The sequence below is a fragment of the Cotesia typhae genome, unplaced genomic scaffold (assembly GCF_013202065.1).
Source record: "Cotesia typhae breed Kobodo isofemale line unplaced genomic scaffold, CoteBio_Ctyphae contig_43, whole genome shotgun sequence".
Classification (NCBI taxonomy): domain Eukaryota; kingdom Metazoa; phylum Arthropoda; class Insecta; order Hymenoptera; family Braconidae; genus Cotesia; species Cotesia typhae.
In genome coordinates this window covers 247,915-262,479 of record NW_027423752.1, presented here as the reverse complement: position 1 = coordinate 262,479, position 14,565 = coordinate 247,915, and the positions used below count along the sequence as shown (strand labels likewise).

General features: G+C 26.9%; 1 protein-coding gene across 4 annotated transcripts in view; it reads left to right on the top strand.

The window, feature by feature from the left end:
• Positions 1 to 14,565, top strand: part of Kdm3 (Lysine demethylase 3) — a 133,893-nt gene that overhangs the window by 83,274 nt on the left and 36,054 nt on the right. The window lies entirely within an intron of this gene.

The following is a 14,565-nucleotide window of genomic DNA, read 5'->3' as shown; positions in this document are numbered from 1 at the left end:
CAAAAACATTTTAAGGAAGTAGAGAAGAATGCTGTTACTACTTGTTACTATTTATACACTACAAGTATGTACTTACTTAAAGTATATATGTATTTGATAGTTAAATATAAAATAGTTGGGTTTAGCATTCTTGTGTATTATTCATGAATTGCGCAACTGTAACGATTTTGCAAGTCTTCTACTCAGCTTTATCATCCATATCACGTCGACAAGAATGTAACTGGACCGGATAGTAAATGTTATACGCAACTAATTTTATTCATCCATGTGTTTTCTATATTTAGTTATTTTATTCTTCCATTATACGATTTTTTTGGTATTCTAATAGTTTTTTATTTTAAATTCAAACGCCGTTCTTTGAATCAAGTATTGAATTTATTTACGATAATCATTTTATTTTTTCGTGATAAAATGAAAAAAAAAAAAAAAAAGAAATATGATAATCTAATTTTTTCCGTGTTATTTTTTCTTTTATGCAATTCATTGAAAATTACGATGTATTTAAATTACAACTTATCTGTTTATTTACTTTTTTTTTTTTTAATGATAAGTGTAACACTTTCGTAATCTTTAACTTAGACTTTAAACATCGTATGTACTTTATCAACGTTACTATTTTAGAAATAACAGCATTAACAGAAACGATAATAACAATAATAAAAATAACAATATTTATGTGTTTGTTGTTATTATATTTATAAATATTATCTTACACAGAAAGAAAAATTTTTTGATTACACGGAAAGATGACACTGAATATCATCCCAGATGATACTGAGGAAAAAAAAATTTTCAGATAGTAGTTAGTATAATCCAGATTATAATGAGTATAATCCAGATTACAATAAGTATAATCTGGATTATAATGAGTATAATCTGATTCAAATTTTTATAAATACTTTCTTTCGGAAAAATATTTTCTTAGCTCAAATAAACCTTTCTTTCTGTGTAGTGATAAAATAAAAAATTCTTGGATTTCGATGGTTTTAAAAATTTAATTACAAACCGGTTGTGTACTGACAATAAAAGCCAGGTGGTCGACAGGTGCTGGATTTGAATTTATTTCTACAAAACTGTCTGCGAAAACGAATTTCCCCATGTACATAAGGATCTTTAAAAATAAAAAAACAAAAAATCCCCCCAACACCTGCATAGTTTCACATATTTTTAAATCCTCAAGCTCAAGATAAACGTAACGTGTTAATGGTTAAGAAAGAAAAAAAAGAACGGATGTTAGATAGGTCGTGGTACATTTTTTTCCCGTTAGAGTTCGCAGATTTCTCGTATATGATTATGTAGACCGCGCACTTTATAAAGGTTCTTAACCCAATAAATCACTCTGTCATACAGCTGGTACATTTAATACACTCTACAAAGTATTATACGTTTAAGTTATAACTATAACTATAACTATAACTATTAATATAAAAATAAAATAAGTATTTATGTACACGTATGTGAATAAAATTTTGCACACGTGTACGTCTTCCTCGTGTCTTTAGTACATTTTAGTGCTTAATATATTATAGTCTACGAGAGTATTGGAACACGAGGCTAAGAATTGCGTGTAAGAGTTAAGTCGAAAAACACTTGCACGCATACTGTAGTTCTCGACTACGAGAATTGACGAGACGAGCCAGGTGAACATGTCTCGCACGTGACACACACAAGAATATATCCGTTCATTATATTTATAACCATCTGTAAGCGAGTTGCTTGCGTATGAGCTTCGCTCGTAAATTCCGTTTTAAATAGATTCACCACTACACTCCAAATTTCATTTTTTCTCAAACTCCGAAATTTAAACCTCGCCATAATAATAAATTCTTTTATTTATATTTAACACATTTTTGTTTACAGTTTCTTAACTCTTTAAAATTCTAAGTTATTAAATATTTTAGTGTTACAAAGAATGTGCAATTATGAAAATTTGTTTCGAGTTTCTAACTTTTTTTCTATAAGAATTTTTATTCGTCATGAATTTTAATTCTTATACAAAACTTTTGATTGATTAAATTTTAAAAAACAAAATTTTTATGTCAAAAAATTTTATTTTAATTTTTTTAATTCACTAATAAAAAATTTTTTTTATTTTTAATATCATCCAATTTTTTAACGCTAATTTTTTTTTTTTAAGCGTGTCAAAAAATTTATTTCAGTTACTTAAATCATTATTCATCTTTCAAAAAAAATTTTTTTTTTTAATTTAAAAAAGTGTATTTACATACACGGTAAGAACAAGATTATAATGAGCATAATCTGGATTATACTGAGTATAATCTGGATTATAATGAGTATAATCTGGATTATAATGAGTATAATCCAGATATCACGCAGTATAATCTCGATTTTTAGCTACTATCTGAAATTTTTTTCCACCACAGATATCACAGAGTATAATCTGGGATGATATCCAGTGTCATCTTGTTCTTTCCGTGTACAGAGCCTAAACTATTGTTAAATTTTAAACATTAAATCTGAAAAGAAAATAAAATTATTCTTTTTTTTATTTGGAAAATTATTTCCAATTTATTAGCTAATATTTTGATTTTATTATCCAAATTTTCTTAAAGCTAGACTTTAATTCAAGCCTAAATATTTTTTGTAAGTCATTAAAAATTGAATTTATGTAGTTCATTAATTATAAATGACACAATCATTAAAAAATTATTAAATTGTATTGTATAGATAAAATTCTTAAAAATTGAGGAATTTTTTAAAAAAATACCCAGTAAATTTTTTTTTTAATTCAATATAAAAATCGCACAAAGCTGTTTATTTCAAAGCAATATTATTTTTCAATGGTACAATAACTTATTATTGTTTAACTTAACAATATTGAATATTATATCTGACATGACTCATATCTTCAATGATTATTTTTATTTATCTGATTAATATTTTCTTTGCCGAAAAATAATCTTACCCAAAGATGGATTCGAATTGTGCTCCATCTGATCAGTAACAATGACTTCACTACTGTTTTTATTACTGTTGAATAAATACAGTAGTTATATAAATCAACAATTTAATCATGTGTTCATTCGATTGAAATTCAAATCTCAAATAAAAATATATATCTATAATCTGATTATTTTTAGAGTTTAGCTTATGTCGTCGTCCCTTTTTGATATTATAACACACGCAGAAATTCATATATATGTGTATAACACGCATATGCGTCACACACGTGTATATTATAGCACTTTGCACTTGGGGAGAATATGAAGAACGTGCTTGCAAAGTAAATTGAGTCTTAAAACCAAGGTCGTCAATTGGAATAATAATTTAGTGTGTGTATTTGTAATCATCATCAGTCTGGACAATGTAATAAAATGCACAAACATACTAAGTATTTAAATAATCGTTACTAGTGTATTTTAATACTTAAACTTTGAATTCATAAAATTATTAAATGTATTTTTGGGTAAAAAGTATTTTTTTTCATTTAAATAAGTCATTGAACTGAAAGACATTTCTGTTTGTTTCATGATTAATTTTTTATGCAGACTTTTTTATCATTTGAGGTGAATGTCCGTATGACCCTGTCCCAATGGCCCTCATTTATTGTCATTTTTACGGTGCAAAAAAAAATTTTTTCAATCTGTTTCAAGATTTTTAATTTTATTTTTTAAGAATTTTTCTAGTGCAGCAGTTTATTATTTTCAAACAAGATTCACTCATATTTAGTCCAAAATTTCTTCTTTAATTACAACCAAAAATTTATTTATTTATTTATTCAAACGCCAATTAGTTTTATACATTAAATTTACATCAAATAAATTTAGTTTTAGGCGAAAAAAGGAAAAAAAACCTGAAAAACTGTTGACCTTAAAAGCCATCCCTGAAACTTCCTTCTAATTCCATATCTAAGCGCTCAAAATTGCACTTATGACGTTTTTGAGCTCTTCGAGTTCAAAAGTTTAATATAATAGTATTTTTTGAATTTTTAAGAGGTAATTTTCGGGAATTTTTTTCGACAGGGAAAATAAACGAATTTGAGGATCGGATTTTTTTTATTTTATTAAGGGTACATTGAAGATTATTACCCTAAATTTTTATTAAAAAATATTTAATTATTACAAAGTTATTAACAATTTCGTAGAGCACTAGAAAAAATGTCCCCCTCCATAATCACTTCGATATTCTTACTGCTTTTTTTTGTTTTAATCCGGCTAAAAAAATCTTTAAAATAAAAATTTCTTAATAAAAATTTAGGGTGATAATCTCTAATGTATCCTTAATAAAATAAAAAAAATCCGATCCCCAAATTCCTTTATTTTCCCTGTCAAAAAAATTCCCAAAAATCACCTCTTATTTTCGATCGTCACAGTGGTGTTCCCCTTTAATATTTAATTTACTCTTGAAACATTAATTTATTTATTTAATTTCTTTAATATCTTTTTGTATATGACCTGTTATTGAAAATATTTGTCTACAGATGTGTCTAACGAACTCATTATCTCTTTTACGAATTTCGAAGGGCACTTAAAATATTAAATTTCATTTTTTTTATAAGATCTATTCATTAGTTTAAAGAAGAAACTATTTTTTAAACCAAGAATGAAAAATTTTTAGAAAAAAACGAAATTACATTTTCAAAAATAAAGAAAAAAATTTTTAGACCAAATTAAAAAAATTTTATTGTTTTGAATCAAGAATAATTTACTAAATTTAAAAACAATTATTTTTTGATAAAAATTTTTATTGACTAAAATATTGATCGAAAATATTATTCCCATAAATCAAAATAAAAAATTCTTGAAGCTAGACAACTAGTAGCTTTTAAAATAAATTTCTAACACAGATAATTTCTTTAGAAGATACTACATACCATTAATATTTAACTCAATAATATTTAATTGAAAAATTGATAAATATGCAGCATATAAATATAAACTAAAATGAATGATGAGCAGACAGATAAAGATAATACCTCGAGGAGGAGCAAGATATTTTTCAAGGCTAAGAGCCTTGGCTGATGAGAGCCAAGACCCAAATAAGGTTGCCCGGTGCAGCACAACAGTAACATAACATAAAGGAGATAGAGATAGAGAGGAAATACTGGATTGTTGAGGATCGAGACCATACCAACATAACGTAAACGACCTGGTCTTGTCTCTTGTATACGTTGCATATCAAGTCGCTTTTAAACGGGTATATAAATACATAAATACATAAATACATAAATATATGCATGAGTGTTTTGTATCTCGGTGTCTGTGTCTGTAAAAGAGAAAGAAGGGAAAAGGGACAGGAGAATGGAACAAAAGTAGTAGTAGTAGTAATAGTAGTAGTAGACTTTGCCCGTATAGTATGGACTGCAGCTGAACAAGAAATAAATATAAAACAAGACTCAAGACTTTAGATTCAAGACTCGAGACTTCGAGAGACAGCTCTACACACTCGGAATTTACAGTAGTGTTGAGGTGTGCATGAGCCTAAAGACGACTGGGAAAGAGCGGAGACATTAAATAAAATAATAAAAATAAAAATAAATAAATAACAGACGGGGGCAATGGAGGGCGGTGGAAAAACCGGTTCGACAGGTTGGGAGCTACCATTTACTTGACCATGTAGTGCCTGCCCACGTTTGGGTTATGTACTACATATATATCCTGTATATTGAGACGCTTTTATATATTTATTATATTTTATGTACGTATGTGCGTGTATATCCGGGCTAATGCAATGCAATGTGGTGAGACGAGAAAATCCAGCGGAAGGATTAAGTGACTGGACGATATTGTTCCAGACAAAAGAATAATTGCTTCATTTTATTTTGTTTCCTTACGGAGGTAAACTTAAATTGTTTTGTTGATCATCTAGATTATTACGAGAATAAGAAAAATTTTGTGTCAAGATTTATCATATGATAGAATCGATTTTTTTATAAAAATTTAGTGTCATTGCAAAGGTCTTGACTTGAATTTGTGCATTTTCAACGTTTCATATCATTTTCACCGATAGTCAATTTATTATGATTTATTAAGTATTTAGGCTGCATTCAAAAATGCTCTATCTCTAGATACATAATTAAGAAATGACCTTGTATCTTGTGAAATATTGACATTTTTAAAGAAATAAGCTCATCCCGATGTTACACTCGTTAAGACCTTTCATTTGAGTACCCACATCAATTTTTCATATATTTATATATATTATATATATCATATATATGGATATATGAAAAATATATAAAAAATGCATGTGGGTACTCAAATGAAAGCTCTTGATCAGTATAACATCCGGATGAGCTTATATCTTAAAAAACGTCAATATTTAAGAAAGTACAGTGCAACTTAACAGATATGAATAAATAGCCCAGATAACTAATTTAAAATCTTTAGATGTATTTTTGATGAATGGTCAATAAAAATCACACTGAAAAGAAACACTTGGGTTTTATATATTTGTGGACTTTTAAATTGGAGTAAGCTATGTTTAGATTTGTTATTATTCTTTTACTGGATCAAGGATAACAGGTGTGTGGTATGCTCAAAATTACTCGGGTATCTCGGTCTAACCTTGAGATTATTTAACGTTACTTTTGTTGACGAGAGGATCAACCGGCGATTAAAAAATGCTCATGGCGCTTGGTTTAAATTATTGACTGGAGGGTTCAACTTTTTATAACCTTTTTTTTTGGGATAGTTTATGGGCATTCTTATCCCTTCTTACATAAGCTTACCCAGAATTTTAAGTAATGTATACAGTGTGTAATTTAGAGGCTCACTTTTTAGAATTCTCAGGGTTACTTTGAACTTGAATTCTGGCTAGAGATCAAAGATACCTAAATGGATTTAGAGTAATTTTACGGATAAATTTATAGAAAAAATTTTTTGAGTATTTTTTTTTTTTTTTTTCGCAAGGTTTAATTAAAGTTTGAGAAATTTAAAATTTGTAATTATAAATTATTTAGTTGGAAATGAGAAAATAATTTGAAGATCTAAAAATTCTAAAGATTATTTCTATAAAATCGATAGTTTTAAATGTACCAGGGATTTTAAGTATGAAACGTGTTCCAGCAATTTAGTCCAATCTCGAATGTAATTTTTATACGTTTTTTCGAGTTTTTATATGAGATACTTTTTGCTTCTTTGGCGTCATGGTTCCCGGTCACGCTATGCACAAACGACCGAGGAAATATGCTACTGAGGGTTCGCAAGGTTTAGTTATTCGTCCGGGAATATACAAATATATATTTAAGTGTCTAGTGGATGATGCATCTGGTTATTTTATTTTATTTTTCCTTTATTTTATCACAAGAAATAGCAAATTCTCTTGATATTTATTCACGGAAACATTCAATTTAAATATTCAGTAAATAAAATCACACATAACAGCCCACTTTTTTTTTAAATATACAGTTTAATGCCTGCATATCAATTTGAATAAATATTTATAAAAAATATGTTTACTTTAGGTTAATGAAAATAATATGTTCAATGATAAAAAAAACTATTTATCTAAAAAAGTGATTTTTAAGACTATTTGTTGTCTTGCAGAATTTTTTTCTTGAATATTGTTATCTTAACTCAAGAAATTTTATCTTCGATCGGTAATTATTATCATTTAATTTAATAAAAACTGACTTGATTAAAAAGAAAGATTCTTTAAGTGAAAAAATTATTTTGAAGAGTTCCAAAGCTTTGATTCAAGCTAAAAAATTCTTTCTGTAAGATATATAAAGAAGTTTAATTTAAGATCATTTTATTTTCTTTGATCATACACGGAAAGAACAAGATGACACTGAAAATCATCCCAGATTATAATCAGTGATATCTGTGGTGAAAAAAAATTTCAGATAGTAGCTAGTATAATCCCGATTATATTGTGTGATATCTGGACTATAATCATTATAATCTGGATTATACTCATTGTAATCCAGATTATACAGTGTGGCATCTGGATTATACTCATTATAATCAAGATTATACTGTGTGATATCTCGATTATACTCATTATAATCTGGATTATACTAGCTACTATCTAAATTTTTTTTCACTCAATATAATCTAGGATGATATCCAGTGTAATCAAGTACTTTTTTTCTGTGTCTATATTTTTGGATTCAGATAGATTTAGTTAGTAATTCATTTTAGATTTATAATACCAAAACTCCGTACGGTTTATTTTATTTATTTCTTCCTTTAATCTCCTGCTGGGACAATTGTGTGACAGTTGTGTCACTTGAGAAACGTACTAACGATTACCATGCAAATAGGTCAGATGCGGATCGTATGCAAATGCGAGTGGCTTATGAACTGAGATACAATCCTTACTCCTTATATACATATCTATCTGTATTACCAAACCAACTGTTTAATCAGATACAGATACTGATGGAATCTCATCACATTTGTTAACTATTTCTTTAAATTTGTACTCCATAAAAGTATAATGTACTTTCCTTTTTTTTTTTTTTACATAAAGAAAATTCTAGTTCAATTCAATTGTTTTTATACTTTTTTCATATTTATTTATGGTCGTTGGAGGTTTTTTTTTTTTTCTTCTCTTGTGGGTTTGTGTAATGGAAGACCATCGAGGTCAATCGAACATGTTTTTTCTTCTTCTGCTGATTGTTAAATTTCATCACACTGTAATCTTGTTTTATTTTCTCTTCTCGTCATGCTCTTGACAATTTTATTTACTGTTTCTTTTTTTTTTTATTTCACCTGAAAATAATTCAATGTAAAAAATTAATGATAAAAATCCAATATGTTAAATGCTTTAAAAAATACGTATCTTGACCCGAAAATTTTCTTGAGCCAAGAATTTTGTTCTGTACACGTAAAGAATAAGATGACACTGGATATCATCCTAGATTATACTCCGTGATATCTGTGGTGAAAAAAAAATTTCAGATAGTAACTAGTATAATCCAGATTATACTGCGTGATATCTGGATTATACTCATTATAATTTGGATTATACTCATTATAATTTGGATTATACTCATTATAATCTGGATTATACTGGCTACTATCTCGATTATACTCATTGTAATCCAAATTATACTGAGTGATATCTGGAGTATACTCACTATAATCTGGATTATACTCATTATAATCTGGATTATACTCAATACAATCTGGATTATACTAGCTACTATTTTTTTTTTCTGTATAACAAATAAATTTGTTATTAATATTGATAAAAATCCTCACACGCTTGATATGTAAAAATCTTATAGGTTTTTTTTTTTTCCGATATTTTAATTATGTACATATGAAATTTAAGTTAATGAAATATTGATCGGTACTAAAAGCAGGAGGTAGAAGTTAAATATTAAAACTACAGTTAGTGAGCAAGTGACGTTGAATAAGAAACATTTTAATTTGATTTTAAAATCATAGTCCGTAGGTAAAAGATCGATCTTTCTATTCCTGGCACGTATGAATCGATTCGCTGTGAAAGGTCGTAGAGACTGGTCTTGCAAACCAACGAGAAAATTTAATATCATCATCATCATCATCATTTATTTATTCATTCGTTCGTTACTTTATTCATATTTTGTTATTTATTTTTATACTTACACTTTTGAATACATTATGTATTACCACTAGTATGTATGTATCAAGTAAACTTTTATTTTTCGTAACATGTTTAGCTACTAAACTTGTCAAACCTGATAAATTCACTTCAGTAAATAACAACGATGCTTTTATTTGATCACAGGGGAACAGAAAGTCAAAAAATAATGTCGATGTGTATATTAATGCTCAATCTTTAGAATTCGAAAAAAAAAAAAAAAAAAAAAAAAATAAGAAAAAAAGTAACGACCAGAACAAATCTGGACGCACTTGGTCAGCTGTGTGACGGTTGTGTTAAAAAAGTAAATGACGTTATAGAAAAAAATAAAGATTTATATTTTTAAAGCCGAAATATGATCCTTTAAACTTTACAACTAAATACGATGACTCAAAAGTATTTTTTTTTTCTTTCCCGACGAGACATGTGGAATTTAGCCTCCATGTGTTTAGAAATATGAAATGTCAGCATGCCAATTCTTTACTATATACTCTCACCCTTACTTACACTGCAGGATTTAAATTATTTTCAAGAGGTAAATGTCCTCAGGGGTTTTTAGTCCCTAGGACCTTTAAATTCGATTCTTTTAAATTGAAACTTTGGTCGTAAATTATTACCGACAATAGATGCCGGGATCTTTAATTATTTGTTGCTCATTCACTATTTGTTTAGTTTCAGTTTAAATAGTATTGATTTTATGGAAGGTCACTCAGGTATTTTTTTTTTTAACTTATCTACAGGATTGTTTATTTGCTAATTAACAGTTGAATAAGGAAAATTTATGTTTTATGATATACAAAAATTTGCAACGATATAAAAATAAAAATCAAGAAATCTTTGGAAGGAACTCAGCTGTCTGGTGTTGAGAATTTATTCTCTTGGTATCTAAACTCTTGGATTAAAATCTCTGTAGCTCCGGTCGATAAATATTGTAGCATAATTTATTATGCTATTTAAATCCGAAGAGGTTTTAATCTTTGTTCCGTTTTAACTAATTAACTGTACTTCAATTGAGGTAGAATTTTTTTTCGATAGAAAACACTCAGATTTGAAGCTTAAGTTATCTTAAAAAAATTTTGGAGTGTAATATTTAGATAAAATTTAATTTTACTCCAAAATTTTTAAAGATATAAGCTCATTCTGACGTTACACTCATCAAGAGCTTTCATTTGAGTACCCACATGCATTTTTGATATATTTTTCATATATACATATATATGTATAATATATATAAATATATAAAATATCTGAAAAATTGATGTGGGTATTCAAATGAAAGGTCTTGATGAGTGTAACATCGGAATGAGCTTAGATCTTTAAAAATGTCAATAATTACGAAATAACCTTGTATCTTGTGAACTATTGACATTTTTAACGATATAAATTCATCCTGATGTTACGCTCATCAAGGCCTTTCATTTGAGTACCCACATCAATTTTTCATATATTTTATATATATATATATATATGTATATATGAAAAATATATCAAAAATGCATGTGGGTACTCAAATGAAAGCTCTTTAAGTGTAACATCTGGATGAGCTTATAAATTTAAAAACGTCAATATTTAAGAAAGTGCGAAGCAATTTAACCGATAATGTCTAAAAAAAAACCCAATTTTTGAATCATTAATAAAATATTCAGTGAGTTTAATTGACGAGTTAAGAAATAATAATTGTTTAAATTCAATCAATTTAACATAACTGATAGTTCTAAACTTTTAAAAATTTTGTTATAATTTTAAAAGTATCAATATTTATTTATTAGAGTGAGTGAAGAATATTAAAGAAAATATTTTTTTTCACAGACAAATTCTAGTGGATCGGTAAAATTTGCGTTGACCTATATTTATCCACGTGTATATTTCAACAAAAAGAATCAAAATTTATGATACAAAATTCAGTGTTTTTTATCATATTATTATCACTAATTATCTCTTGTTATTAAACTCGGTATTATCTAGCTCTAACGATTATGAAAATATAAACCATACTTACAAATAGCATTCAATAACTAAATAACTGTCATACGATCCATCGCGAAAGGAAACACAGTCACCACTATACTACGCGTTTTAAAATAACACTGATAAGAAGTTCATAGTTTACTGATAATAATAAAAATCGACTTTTAAAATGTATTTTAATTCTAAATTCATTAAGAATTAAAAAATAACTCATCAAAATAAATAGTATATACGTGACAAGTAATAATAAATAATTATCTTTAGACTGATAAACATTTGTCGACTCTTTTGTCTACAACCATATCGTGGCTTGTTATTTAAAGAAAAAATAAATAAATACAAAAAAAAATATTCTTATCTTTTGCTGTATTAAAAAATACATAAAGAAATTATTTGTTAATTTACAATAAAAATTATTATTATATTACGCGGTATCACGTGTTTAACTTTTTTTTTATTAGTAAATTGTATGAAGAAATAAATAGTAACTCGTAATATATATATATATATATATATATATATATATATATATATATATATATATATATATATATATATATATATATATATATATATATATATAAGTAGGGGTAATCAAAATTAATTGAAGCTCATTGGATCTATTGATCTTGAAATAAACGAATAGAATGATGATAATAATAATGATAAAAATAATTAAATATAAAGAGCATAATTGAAGCAAAAAATGGAATTGATTAAATTAAATGAAATGTGATAAAAAAAATGAAGAAAAACACCATGACATTATTTATTATATAAGAGTTGAGGAAGAATGTTAACAGCAGGGAATAGAGGGAAAGTTTTGTGAGATAGATGCTGAGTCACTTTTATACGTACACATTTATACATAAATATATATGTACGTAGATTGTTTAGCTTGTGTTGAAGCAGGTCCGTTTGTTACCATTCGTTTCTATCGCCAATGCCACTTTATCTTCAATTCAACGTTTAGTTGTCTCCTATACAACTGAACATAACAACACAACTTAAATGTTTCTGTACAATAAATACGTGTATTCCAAATGTGATGTGATACGACATGTGTGCTTTCACTCGTTTCATTTTGTCAACCAATAGACATTTATCTTCTCGTGTATATATTAACTGAAGATAAATTTATTATATTTTTCGTAAATTTGTTTGTAATTTACAAACATTCTTTCACGGTATTTTTCTTTTTCTTTTAAAAAATTTAAATGCCGTAATTTTATTTTTTTTAGGTAAATTTAATTTATTACTCAGTTGAATCAAATTGTAACCACCTTTTTTTAGATTTAAATTATAGTGTTTGGTTTCAAGGTCATTGGATTTTTTTAAACAATATGCATGCAGAGAGGGCACGCCTGAATCACTATTTAACTTTCAAGGTAGCCTCGCGATTTAAAGATACATATTAAAAAGTGTTTTTTAAATTTTCAACCGCGAGTTACGAAATTCATTATGTTTATGTTGTTTAAAATTTAGACGCAATTTATCACGGTAAACTTTGAGGTATTTTATGAACATTCTTTGCTGTGTGTTTGATATACAATAAAAAATAACACCGCTTACAAGATATTATTTTCTAATATTTATTCTTAAGCCAAGAATTAATTTTTTCGTCAAATAAATTTTGAGAAAAGATCCTTTTGAAAAATTCTAAAATTTATCCAAGTTTAAATTATTCACAAAAAAACTAAGGTGATAAAAATCAATCATTCTATCCGGTTGTTTGTTTATAAATTCACGTTTCGTTGGTTTTTTTTTCTAACATCTAATCTCTAAGCAGCAAATTTACATACTTGATCCCGTATCATATAATAAATATAATTACAACAATTAAAATAAAATCCCACGAATGTTTTATTATTCAAATAGAATTTTTAATCTCATCCCGATGTTACACTTGTCAAGACCTTTCATTTGAGTACCCACATGCCTTTTTGATATATTTTTCATATATACATATACGAAAATATATATATACATATATAAATATATGAAAAATTGATTTGGGTACTCAAATGAAAACTCTTAATGAGTGTAACGTCAGGATGAACTTATATTTTAAAAAACATCAACAGTTAAAAAAAGTACAGTGCAATTTAACAAAATTTATTATTTAATAAAGCAAAATTTTATTTATTTATTGTTCACAAGTCTGCAAGGCTACTAATAATTATTATAATCTAAAAAATTTTCAATATTACATAATTTCAGTCTAATTATCAAATAATTGAAATAAAAAAACAGATTTCACTTAATAAAATACTCAAGTGTGTCCTACATCGTTGGATAGAAACTTTATTACATACAAGTAATGTAAGATTAAATTGCAATGTAAACATATTTACTATTTTATATATGTATTACATTGAATACAAACTCATACGTGAGAAATATTCAACTAGTGGATTATCAAGTGAATTATTTATATCCATCATAGATATATTTTATCAAAAAGACTTAAGAGAGGCGTACACGTGTTTACTCACATATATATATTATCATGACACATATATATGAAGCACAAATCGATGAGTAATGTAAAGCAAGTGTCGAGTGATAAAAAAATTAACTAAAAAAATAGCATTGGAGGGGAGTGCTTAAAGAAGTAATAAAAATACGCCGATGGAGGAGGAAAAGAAGAAGAAGAAAAACGAAGAAGTAAAAGACATAGTGGTTTAGTCGGTGGTTACTCATGTATTATATATACAATATATATATATATATATATATATATATATATATATATATATATATATATATATATATATATATTGGCGAGAAGAGCAAGGCGTAGGCCTTTGACCTCCTCTCAGTATCCCTTCTCCAACGGATCACACGTTTGTCGACCTGCATTCATCGTGTAAGCGTGCAACACACATTGCTACATCATATATATATTATTGTACATATAATATATTGGTAGAGTTTAGTAGTAGGTGTAGTGTAGACTAGAGTGTTGTGTATATAGTACATAACGATACAATATCATACCACGTCGTCTACTGACAATATATAAACGTGAAACACACGACTAAGTGTATTATAACCTCCCAC